The following is a 13,884-nucleotide window of genomic DNA, read 5'->3' on the forward strand; positions in this document are numbered from 1 at the left end:
GTCAGTTTTTGTGATTTTTGTGGACTACTCCTTCCCTCTACAACAGGGGGCCATCCTCCCCCTGAGCCTGGCCTAACCCCATTGTAAGAATGTTTCAGTGTCTTGAGGATTCCAGACTATCATTTTTTTTCAGTTCATCAGTGCACCTACCAGGACTGGGCACATTTTTATCCCAGGACTTGTGCACCCAACTATCTTTTTTTGTTTTTTAACCTACTACTGTCCATGACATATGATATATAAAATGCAGTCTGAATATCAGTATCATCTTGGTCAGATTTTGCAAGAATAGGTTCCACCTCACCAAGACTTGAGGATGAATTCGATTCCAGCAATACTACTCTCCTTTGCTAGCTGATTTTATCATCTCTCCACTCAAAGAGATGTTACTTTAAGGATTCAGTCGTGTGATTAAGATACACACACACATACACACACACACACACGCACACACACACACACACACACACACACACACACACACACACACACACACACACACACACACACACACACACACACACACACAAGTTCCCTGCAGAGTATCGAAATGGCAGAAAATTGAACCTCTGATCATCAAGGACGAGAGGATTGAAGTTCTGCAATATTGAACTCAAAAAAAAAAAAAAAACAAACAAAAAAAAAACTAAAACATGAAAACTTCTTATTCACATTTTTGCAAGCCCCCCTGCACCCCCCATGTGGAGGGCTGTGCCTCCCACACCCCCTGCTACTAAAATATACCAACTCTGAGATCACACTACAATGAAGAGAATGGCATGGAAATGGAAATTTACCGTTCTCTTCACGGGTTTATATTATAACATCGAAGTAGTAAAACGTTGAATGTTATAATATCGAACCCAAAACAGTGAATGCTTTAAATAGTGAAGCTGCAGAACATTGAATTCTTTCCCAGGGAAAGAATGCCACTTCGCTATTTTCTCCACTGTGGTGTGAAGGTTACTGACCGGATTAAAGTAAGTGTGCGAACTGACCGGGTTAAGGTGAGTGCAGGAATGGGATAGTTAGGGACCTTAGGGTTAGGGAGTGGGTAAGGTGAGTGTGTGATAGTTAGGGGCCTTAGGGTTAGGGAGCGAGTAAGGTAAGTGTGCGATAGTTAGGGACCTTAGGATTGGGGAGCGGGTAAGGTGAGTGTGTGATAGTTAGGGACCTTAGAGTTAGGGAGCAGGTAAGGTGAGTGTGCGTTAGTTAGGGACCTTAGAGTTAGGGAGCGGGTAAGGTGAGTGTGCGATAGTTACGGACCTTAGGGTTAGGGAGCAGGTAAGGTGAGTGTGTGATAGTTACGGACCTTAGGGTTAGGGTTTGGGTTAAGGTAAGTGCATAGATAGTAGTGTATGTACGGTTTAGTGTAGGGTTAGAAGTAGGATTTTAAGTGTATATGTGCGGATTACTTTTTTTGGTGTGATTGTGTTATGTGTGTGTTTCTCGGAACAGCAAATTTTTTCCCTGGGAAAAAATTCGCTGTTCTGAGCTTTTGATTATATCACATTTCGACATTCCAAATTCGAGCTTATGGTGTTCGATATTTTGGGATTTTGATTATGTGATATACCCCCTTTTCACTGTCGTGCGATCTCTGAGTTGGTATATTTAAATAGCAGGGGGTGTAGTGGGGGTTGCTCCCCTCCAAAAACTTACAAGCAGAGTTTTATCTTTTTTAATTTAGTCTGCTTTCAGGTTCAGTGTTGTAAAACATCGATCATCTCATCCTCGATGATGTGTGGTTCGATGTTCTGCAACTTCGAGCATTTGAAGTAGACCCATTTATATAAAGTGTACTACAAGTGCTCACATGCTAGTAGAGTGTGACCTACTTGCTCACTACCAGTTCCTTGAAAAGGCAAGTGCTCTAACTCCCACTAGCCCAATCGTAGTTAACTACTTAGTATTCTCATCATCTCAACCCTATTAAACTGTATAGCCCTACCACAGTCATAATTCGAACCTTAAAAGTCCCCCCCCCAGTTCCTAACCCAAATCCTACCTCCCTAACCCTAAAACTCGATTCATACTCTCTAAACCTAAAGTCTTGGATCACTTCCTAAACTTAAAACTCTGCTCCCCATTCCAAACCCTAAAGTTCCTGGGATATTCTAATAAGGAAACAAATATGAGAACTTATTTAAATCTCTGTATACCTGGTACTGTAAATTCTGAAGCTGTTTTATTTGTGAAAGTTTTGTTCTGTATGCATTTGAAGAAAGTGACGTACAAAAGTCAAAGAAAATGGCTATATGAGCTTATACTGAAGTTATTATGTTTATTAACAATAAAGAGAATGTATTGATCTTAAAGATGATCGGTTTATGCTTGAAGCATGACATGAATGAAGAATGTGGTTTAAATGTATATACTGACTGAGCCGATGACCCCAACATATCACAATATATATATATATATATATATATATATATATATATATATATATATATATATATATATATATATACACACACACACATATATATATTATATATATATATATATATATATAGTGTGTGTGTGTCTGTCTGTCTGTGTGTCCATCTTACTAATTCTTGCTACCTGTAACCCTCACCATAACTCTAACCCATACCCAACCTTAATCCTGCAACTTACCTTAGAAAAACCCTTTCTGTAATGCTGTCAGTATTCACATAGAGTCAGGCTATCTATGATAGTGTTTTTTTTTTTTTTCTTGTAAGCTCACAGGAGAGAATTTTCTTTTGGGATCTTTTTGTACTGAGATATATGTGGATTATGGTAATTTTGCTGTTCAGCAGACAAGCATTGGTGAATCTCAGTGTTTTCGCATGTCAATCAGTTGTTCTAAACCTATACATATATGTGTGTGTGTGTGTGTGTGTGTGTGTGTGTGTGTGTGTGTGTGTGTGTGTGTGTGTGTGTGGAAGGAGCATAACATAAAAGAGTGGAGGATGATGTACACAGGTGGATTATATCTTATGTAGGAGGGCCAGTTTGAAAAAGATTTGAGACTGTAAAGTGGTGACCAGGGAAAGTGTAGTTAGGCAGCATAGGATGGTGGTTTGTAGGATGACGTTGGTGATCAAGAAGAGGAGGAGGAATGTGAGGGCAGCACCAAGGATCAAATGGTGGAAATTGAAAAAGGGTAATTGTGAGGTGGAGTTCAGGGATGAGTTAAGACAGGCACTGGGTGGCAGTGAAGAGTTACCAAATAGCTGGGTAACTACAGCCGAGCTAGTAAGGGAGACGGCTAGAAAGGTGCTTGGTATGACATCTGGACAGAGGAAGGACGACAAGGAGACATGATGGTGGAATGAGAAAGGACAGGAGAGTATACAGAGAAAGAGGTTGGCAAAGAAGAAGTGGGATTGTCAGAGAGATGAAGAAGGTAGACAGGAGTATAAAGAGATGAGGTGTATGGCAAAGAGAGGTGGTGAAGGCTAAGGATAAGGCATATGAAGAGTTGTATGAAAGGTTGGACACTAAGGAGGGAGAAAAGGACCTGTACCGATTGGCTAGACAGAGGGACCGAGCTAGGAAAGATGTGCAGCAGGTAAAGGTGATAAAGGATAATGAGGGAAACATACTCACAAGTGAGGAGAGTGTGTTGAGGAGATGGAAAGAGTACTTTGAGGGGTTGATGAATGAAGAGAATGAGAGGGAGAGAAGTTTGGATGATGTGGGGATAGTGAATCATGAAGTGCAATGGATTATCAAGGAGGAAGTAAGGATAGCTATGAAGAGGATGAAGAATGGAAAGGCTGTTGGTCCAGATGACATACCTGTGAAAGCATGGAGGTGTTTAGGTGAAATGGCAGTGGAGTGTTTAACTAGATTGTTTAATGAAATCTTGGAAAGTGAGAGGATGCCTGAGGAATGGAGAAAAAGTGTTTTGGTACCAATTTTTAAGAATAAGGGTGATGTGCAGAGCTGTAGTAACTACAGAAGGATTAAACTGATCAGTCACAGCATGAAGTTATGGGAAAGAGTAGTGGAAGCTAGGTTAAGAAGGGATGTGATGATTAGTGATCAGCAGTATGGTTTCATGTTGGGAAAGAGCACTACAGATGTGATGTTTGCTCTGAGAGTGTTGATGGAGAAGTACAGAGAAGGTCAGAAGGAGTTGCATTGTGTTTTTGTAGACTTAGAGAAAGCATATGACAGGGTGCCTAGAGAGGAGTTGTATTGTATGAGGAAGTCGGAAGTGTCAGAGAAGTATATAAGACTGGTACAGGATATGTATGAGGGTAGTGTGACAGTTGCGAGGCCTGCGCTGGGAGTGACAGATGCATTTAAGGTGGTGGTGGGATTACATCAGGGATCAGCTCTGAGCCCTTTCTTATTTGCAATGGTGATGGAGAGGTTGACAGATGAGATCAGACAGGAGTCCCCGTGGACTATGATGTTTACAGATGACATTGTGATTTGTAGTGAGAGTAGGGAACAGGTGGAGGAGACCCTGGAGAGATGGAGATATGCTCTAGAGAGAAGAGGAATGAAGGTCAGCAGGACTAAGACAGAATATATGTGTGTGAATGAGAGGGTAGAGGAATGGTGAGGATGCAAGGAGTAGAGGTGGTGAAGGTGGATGACTTTAAATACTCGGGATCAGTAGTTCAGAGTAATGGTGAGTGTGGAAGAGAGGTGAAGAAGAGAGTACAGGCAGGATGGAGTGGGTGGAGAAGAGTGTCAGGAGTTATTTGTGACAGATGAGTACCAGTAAGAGTGAAAGGGAAGGTCTACAAGAGGTTAGTGAGACCAGCTATGTTATATGGGTTGGAGACAGTGGCATTGACTAAAAGGCAGGCGTTAGTGCTGGATGTGGCAGAGTTAAAGATGTTAAGATTTGCACTAGGTGTGACAAGGGTGGACAGGATCAAGAATAAGTATATTAGGGGGTCAGCCCAGATTGGAAGGTTTGGAGACAAAACCAGAGAGGCAAGATTACGTTGGTTTGGACATGTGCTGAGGAGGGATGCAGAGTATATTGGGAAAAAGATGCTAAGGATGAAGCTACCAGGTAACAGGAAAAGAGGAAGGCCTAATATAAGGTTTATGGATGTGGTGAGACAGGACATGCAGGTGATTGGTGTGACAAAGCAAGATGCAGAGGACAGGATGAAATGGAAACAGATGATCTGCTGTGGTGACCCCTAATGGGAACAGCCGAAAGAAGATGATATATATATATATGTATATAATTTCAAGCACCACTTGCTTGTATTCCAGTAACTAGCTGCAGATGACCCAAATATGCCTATGTTCATAACTGACAGCCACTTCAAAAAGTGACACCCCCATGCACACCCCAGTTGTGGGGGGTTCAACACCCTTACTCCAAGCTCTAAATATATATACTGCCACTAAGGTCTCCTAAACTTGGAGAAAGTATAGTTAGCAACACAGTTTGTGCATTCACTAATAATACAGACATAATTTACACACACACACACACACACACACACACACACACACACACACACACACACACACACACACACACACACACACACACACACACGTGTCCCCTGCAGAGTATCGAAATTGCAGAACATTGAACCTTTGATCATCAAGGACCAGAGGATCGAAGTTCTGCAATATCAAACTCAAAAAAAAAAAAAACTAAAGCATGAAAACTTCTTATTTCATATTTTTGCAAGCTACCCTGCAACCTCCCATGTGGGGGGCTGTGCCCCCCACACCCCCTGCAATAAAATATACCAGCTCTGAGATCACACTACAGCGAAGAGAATGGCATGGAAATGGAAATTTACCGTTCTCTTCACGGTAGTGTGATCTCTGAGTTGGTATATTTAAATAGCAGGGGGTGTAGGGGGGGCTTGGCTCCCTGCAAAAACTTACAAGCAGAGTTTTATCTCTTTTAATTTAGTCTACATTCATATTCGATGTTGTAGAACATTGATCATCTCATCCTCGATGAATTGTGGTTCGATGTTCTGCAACTTTGAGCATTTGAGGTAGACCCATGTATATAAAGTCTACTACAAGTGCTCGCATGCTACGAATTCCTTGAAAAGGCAAGCGCTCTAACTCCCACTAGCCCAATTGGGATTACCTGAGTTGAAGAGGTATTTCAGAGCAACACAGTTAAGGCTCTTATACATAGCACAAGCTATATATATAGTGTGTGTGTGTGTGTGTGTGTGTGTGTGTGTGTGTGTGTGTGTGTGTGTCTGTCTGTGTGTGTGTGTGCCCATCTTGCTAATTCTTACTAACCCTAACCTTCACCATAACCCTACCCCATACCCAACCTTACTCCTGCAACTTACCTTAGAAAAACCCTTTCTGTAATGCTGTCAGTATTCACAGAGTCAGGCTATCTATTATAGTGTTTTTTTTTTCGTGCAAGATCACAGGAAAGATTTTTCTTTTGCATTCTTTTTGTACTGAGATATATGTGGATTATGGTAATTTTGCTGTTCAACATACGTGCCTTGGTGAATCTCATTGTTTTTGCATGTCAATCATTTGTCCTAAAGCTATACACACACACACACACACACACACATATATATATATATATATATATATATATATATATATATATATATATATATATATATATATATATATATATATATATATATATATATAAGTTCAAGCACCACTTGCTTGTATTCCAGTAACTAGCTGCAGATGACCCAAATATGCCTATGTTCATGACTGGCAGCCACTTCAAAAAGTGACACCCCCTGCACACCCCAATTGTGGGGGGTTCAACACCCTTACTCCAAGCTCTAAATATACATACTACCTCTAAGGTCTCCTGAACTTGGAGAAAGTATAGTTAGCAACACAGTTTGTGCATTCACCAATAATACAGAAAATTCAAGCCCAAATAACACCAAATTAGCATGAGCAATACAAGATTCAATACTTCAGTAGTAGTGTAAAAATGTATGCTATTACTGAAGTATTGAATATTTTATTATTCAAGTTAATTTGCTAACAATTTGTATATACAAATGCATAGACTAACATTCAGCAGCAAGCAAATGAGCCTTGAACCTTTAAATACTGACACACACACACACACACACACACACACACACACACACACACACACACACACACACACACACACACACACACACACATCAAGACCAAAACTATGCAATACTTTGAACAAATAAAACATAAAAATTACAAAAAAATGACACAAAACAGTGGAGAAGGAACACTAATACATTTATTTATAAAGTAAGCACTTTCATCCTTTAATTAAAATGGACGTCATCAGACCTCCATTTGATTTAGACAAATCATACCTATATAGCGTGACTTAAAAGTCACATGTTAAAATCAATAAAATGATTTTAATAGGAAGAAAATTTAAATAACCATTGAAGCAGGCTTACTGATTTTGTTTTGGAATAAGATTGACTTTGTTTCAAGCACTGATAATTAATTTGTATATTTTAAGATATGATTGGTTGATTTTAACATTTTATACCTGTGTGTGTGTGTGTGTGTGTGTGTGTGTGTGTGTGTGTGTATCTATATATCTATATATATAAAACCCTCAGCCTCCACTTACCTACAGATAGTGCTTGCAGGTGAAGAAGAAGATGAAGAAGAAGAAGGTCTATATGATTTAGAGCTCCACCTAGTTAACAAAGGAGTGGTGGGAAATCTCTCTCTCTCTCTCTTTATATATATATATATATATATATATAGAGAGAGAGAGAGAGAGGATTGTACCACTAAATCAGAAAGATCCAGGCAAAACAATCAGACCCCCATAGCCTTCCTACTTCATGCTAAACTATCCTAACACTCACATATTACCTCATTACATACTTCTGCCCATTACTGCTTGACTTTACTCTCTTTCTTGCTTCTAAACCTACTGAGATTTTTTTTCTGAATAAGGAATTATAAATATGTTCATTTTAAATGTTTTATGTTGAATGTACTACCACAATGGTATATAATGTGCAAATGTTTTTTTAATGTCTTAATATTCTAGATTTTTTAATGTATTACCATGGAGGTTTTCTCCCCGGTCCTCCACTGAAAATGGGTCAATGGCCCAGTAGACTTTTCCCAGTCAACAAATGTCAATAAATATAAATAAATAAAATACTGTACCATGCAAAACAGAGTGCTATCTGTGATGAAACAATTATAGAACTGCACTGATGATGACATCATGAAAGATTGAGAAATATGTACATTACCCCATAAGGAGATACAAATGTTCAAACTCACTGAGTTTTGAATGCACAATGATCCATGTCTATAGTATTGCATTCAAGCCAATAAAGCCAGATTCCATTAGCTGTAGACATGACATGATTTTCCATTTTAGAACTCTTCAGAACAGTAGAAATGAAAATTGTAAGTATTCTCCTAAAAAATCAACTAATGAGAAGCGTGATATCTATTACATTATGAGGTACATTCCAAGTAAAGGACAAAGCAAAATGCAAAAAAGGTAATAAAGCCAGTGTATATAGGACCAAACCAGAAAGACCCTTGGAAAAGAGAATACCACTTTCTCTGAAAAAACACAAACCTCCCTTGACGAAGACATCATTTACACACACACACACACACACACACACACACACACACACACACACACACACACACACACACACACACACACACACACAAGCAGAGAAACCCACACAGCATATACATACATACAAACATATAATTGCTACTCACTTGTGTATCAGATCTGTTCTGCTGCATGGGAGAAAATGAATGCAGGCCACACAGTCCCCGCTTCAATCACAGATCCATTCTACCTTACAGACTTCAAAATCCAAGAAACTGCCACAATTTAGAAAAGTCAATTAACTGGAAACACTCAGTACAGCTATACTCATATTACATCTCCAAAATCTGGAACACAATACCTCACCCAATCACAACAACACAAAAACTAAACCACAACTCAAACATCATATAAACAGTACTTGGCAGTGCTATTGTTCTACAGCCAGCACAGTCCCAACTAATTTCTCATTCACAAATCTACAAATAATTTACTACTAAACATTTCATTTTAGAACATCCACCTCCTTTTCACCTTTTACACTTTACCCCTCTATTCCCCTTCTTATACACTGTTCTCACCTTTCTGTCATTACTCACTCCACACCTAACACTTATACAAAATTTCATAACAAAACCCCCTATACTCTATCACCCTTCTTTCTGTTTTCCCTAGTACCATTACTTTAGCCACTTTTTCTCTCTCTCACCTTTCTTTTCTAAACCCCTCACATTCCTCCATACTCCATTTCTCCTTAACAACCCAATTATAATCACATGACATCCTAAGCTATACTACTCAGACCTCTGCCAGTGTCTGTCTTATTTCTTTCCCATCTGTTTTCACCAACCCACAAGTCTCTTGTCCAGCATACAGGTTATGTATACACTGCTACCTATTTGAATAATGTGAAATATGGCTGATAATTATGTAGCTAAGTGTAATTTGCATGCAATTTTGTATGATAATTAATTGTAATTGTAATTGATTAACAATTATCTTGGATATTGTGTATGCATCAGCTTTACCTGTACTTGTGAAACAGTGAACACATCTGCTTTAGTCTGAATCCTTGTTAAATAACACTGTAAATTTGTAGCATAATTTTTTTTTTCCTGATGCTGTTACTACTGTATTCATTTGTTGACTGTAAATGTTCCACGGACTTGTGTTATTATGATGCTGTTACTACTGTATTGCAAACAACTGTTCATGTGGAGCTTTTCTCCCAGGGCCTTCACTGAAAATGGGCTCATCTCGGCCATTGGACCTTCCTGGTAAATAATTGCAAATAAATAAATAAATATGTGGAGCTTTTCTCCCCGGGCCTCCACTGAAAATGGGCTCATCTCGGCCCAGTGAACCTTCCCGGTAAACAATTGCAAATAAATAAATTAATTAATTAATATGTGGAGCTTTTGTCCCTGGGCTTCCACTGAAAATCAATTTTTCCCAGTAAACAAATACAAATAAATAAATACATTACTAAATATGCATAAAATATTAAAAAGGAAAAAGGACGGAGACTCAAATTAAACACAATTTACAGTAATAAAAGTACTAAAACTTAAATTTTAAGAACATTACGTTACCAGGAACAATGAAAGCAGGAGTGACTTGTGGTTCTCACTGCTATAAGGCAGATGATCTAAATGTAAGTAATGGTTCTATTTTTTCCTTAAAAATTGTTAAGTTGACTTTACTTTTCTAGAGGTGAGACTCAGAATGTCTGGAGTTCTGATTTATGAAAAATAAGTTTGCTTACCATTTATGTGCATTTTGTGGGATGAGGGAAGAAGTGGTAATTCAGTTGTTGTTTGGGCTGCTAATTGAAGCAGGCAGCACACAGCTCCCATTGGTGCAGGGTGCATTGAGGGACCCTGAATCAAAAGCAAAAGAAGAATGTTCAGTGACTTGCAAGTGGAAATCAAATGGTGAGAGTAAACTGTGCTTTTATGAAATAGGTTTAATTAAATGATACCCTGCTAGTTCTCTTAAGTTCTGTCAGTGTTCTTTTTTTCAATTGTGCCATTGCTAGCCAACATCCAACACTAGTATGGCACATATTTTTCTCTTTGATACAAATAATGTATATGTGTGTGTGTGTGTGTGTGTGTGTATGTGTGTGTGTGTGTGTGTGTGTGTGTGTGTGTGTGTGTGTGTGTGTGTGTATGTGTGTGTGTGTGTGTGTGTGTGTGTGTGTGTGTGTGTGTGTGTGTGTGTGTGTGTGTGTGTGTGGGTGTGTGTTTATTTTGATTTGATTACGAGACAGTTGAGGAGTGCATTGTCTTTAAAGCAGCTGTAATTGGTGGGCACATCTGCTTGTTGGAGGTTGCAGTGGGTTATGACAATGAGCTGATTATGTATTTGCTCATTCATTTGATGACCATCAAGTCTCTGAGGTGATAATAGTCTTTAATGTGGCTGGAGCTGGTGGGCACGTGTGTGTGTGTGTGTGTGTGTGTGTGTGTGTGTGTGTGTGTGTGTGTGTGTGTGTGTGTGTGTGAAAATAAAAGTCTAAAACCAAAGGCAGCATTGCCAACACAATTTCAACTACCTCCCTTGACACACTGAAAATTTAATCCTAACTTACTTGAACTATTTATTACTTGTCAAAGAGCCAAGGCCTTAATGATACCTTGGATCTGAGTCACATATTAACAAACAAAAAGCTAAGTTATGCACAAATGTGTGGGAGACTTTGATTTAGGACATTTTTGTAGGTGTTGATTCAGATGAGAAGGAACACTGAGTAATGTCATTAAATGATTACTGTCAGCTTTTCTCCCAACAGCAGTCTAATTACTGGTACATAATGGACTCTTTGGAAAAGTCGGCTGACAGCAAATCTTTGCTGATGACTGACAGTATCTTGCCCAGTATAGTGTGGCTGGAACCATTACTGGTGTTGAATGTGATGCAGGTGAAACTGATGGCAAATTATTCAATGAAACATTAAAGCAAGCAAATGCTTTTTACAAATGATAACCTTTATAATCAACCTTGCTCAACTATTTCATATGAGTAGCTGAAAATAGGAAGTACAGTTAATGTTTTCAAGGTTAATATCTGAAGGTCATGCATAATGAATGTGGTTAAATCATTCATGTCTTTATGAAACATTTGTCCCTCCCTTCCTGAGAAAACTTAAAACATCTTGAATTTTCCAGTTTGTAGATGGAGGCTGGCTGCTTCGTCATCTGGGTCACAGTTACATTTCTTTTCCCTGCATTTTGCTTTCTCAAAATTAATGTTGACTTCAGCCTGGAGGAAGTGATCCATGAAGTTATGCTTCATATTGTGTGTGAATACATCCTTGCAGATTTCCCCATTATGCTACAGTATCTCCTTGTGTAATATAATGCACGGTATCTCCTTGTTTAATGTAATGCATGGTATCTCCTTGTGTAATGTAATGCACAGTATCTCCTTGTGTAATATAATGCACAGTATCTCCTTGTGTAATATAAAACACAGTATCTCCTTGTGTAATGTAATGCATGGTATCTCCTTGTGTAATGTAATGCACGGTATCTCCTTGTGTAATGTAATGCACGGTATCTCCTTGTGTAATGTAATGCACGGTATCTCCTTGTGCAATATAATGCACGGTATCTCCTTGTTTAATGTAATGCATGGTATCTCCTTGTGTAATATAATGCACAGTATCTCCTTGTGTAATATAATGCATGGTATCTCATTGTGTAATGCATATTATCTCCTTGTGTAATATAATGCACGGTATCTCCTTGTGTAATGTAATGCACGGTATCCCCTTGTGTAATGTAATGCACGGTATCTCCTTGTGTAATGTAATGCACGGTATCTCCTTGTGTAATGTAATGCATGGTATCTCCTTGTGTAATATAATGCACAGTATCTCCTTGTGTAATATAATGCATGGTATCTCATTGTGTAATGCATATTATCTCCTTGTGTAATATAATGCACGGTATCTCCTTGTGTAATATAATGCACGGTATCGCCTTGTGTAATATAATGCATGGTAACTCCTTGTGTAATATAATGCACAGTATCTCCTTGTGTAATATAATGCATGGTAACTCCTTGTGTAATATAATGCACAGTATCTCCTTGTGTAATATAATGCATGGTAACTCCTTGTGTAATATAATGCACAGTATCTCCTTGTGTAATATAATGCATGGTAACTCCTTGTGTAATATAATGCACAGTATCTCCTTGTGTAATATAATGCATGGTAACTCCTTGTGTAATATAATGCACAGTATCTCCTTGTGTAATATAATGCATGGTAACTCCTTGTGTAATATAATGCACAGTATCTCCTTGTGTAATATAATGCATGGTAACTCCTTGTGTAATATAATGCACGGTATCGCCTTGTGTAATATAATGCATGGTATCTCCTTGTGTAATATAATGCATGGTAACTCCTTGTGTAATATAATGCACAGTATCTCCTTGTGTAATATAATGCATGGTAACTCCTTGTGTAATATAATGCACAGTATCTCCTTGTGTAATATAATGCATGGTAACTCCTTGTGTAATATAATGCACAGTATCTCCTTGTGTAATATAATGCATGGTAACTCCTTGTGTAATATAATGCACAGTATCTCCTTGTGTAATATAATGCATGGTAACTCCTTGTGTAATATAATGCACAGTATCTCCTTGTGTAATATAATGCATGGTAACTCCTTGTGTAATATAATGCACAGTATCTCCTTGTGTAATATAATGCATGGTAACTCCTTGTGTAATATAATGCACGGTATCGCCTTGTGTAATATAATGCATGGTATCTCCTTGTGTAATATAATGCATGGTATCTCCTTGTGTAATATAATGCATGGTAACTCCTTGTGTAATATAATGCACAGTATCTCCTTGTGTAATATAATGCATGGTATCTCCTTGTGTACTAGAATGTGTGTGTCAGAACATAAAAACAGATTAATGACTGAATACGTACTTCTGCTGTACCAGTATCAGTAGGAAGCAATAGTTTTCCTTGTATTGTCCAGTCAAATCCCTTGTGAATAGTGGTGGTCTCTGCTCCACTGGACCTCCACATGTAACCAGGAAATTATGAGATGTAAACCAAGAAATATTTACTGAGCCAATATTTAGTTTAATATTACTGAATTCATAGCTATGTATTGGTGTCCCCACCTTCACACAGCAGCTTTAGGCAACTTCCCAATGACAGTGTTTAAACTTTTTTTTAATGTTTTATTGTATGACTTCTGCATTATTTAGGTGCTTATTTGCGTGCTTATGGTTGTATGCCTGGAGTCTGAATAATGTCTACTTAATGGTACTTTCCCAGTATTATGCCATTACAGTAAGGCCATGTACAAAACAGTGGCGCAGCCAGT

Source organism: Protopterus annectens, chromosome 5.part0, assembly GCF_019279795.1.
Source record: "Protopterus annectens isolate FY-2018-M chromosome 5.part0, PAN1.0, whole genome shotgun sequence".
NCBI lineage: Eukaryota > Metazoa > Chordata > Ceratodontiformes > Protopteridae > Protopterus > Protopterus annectens.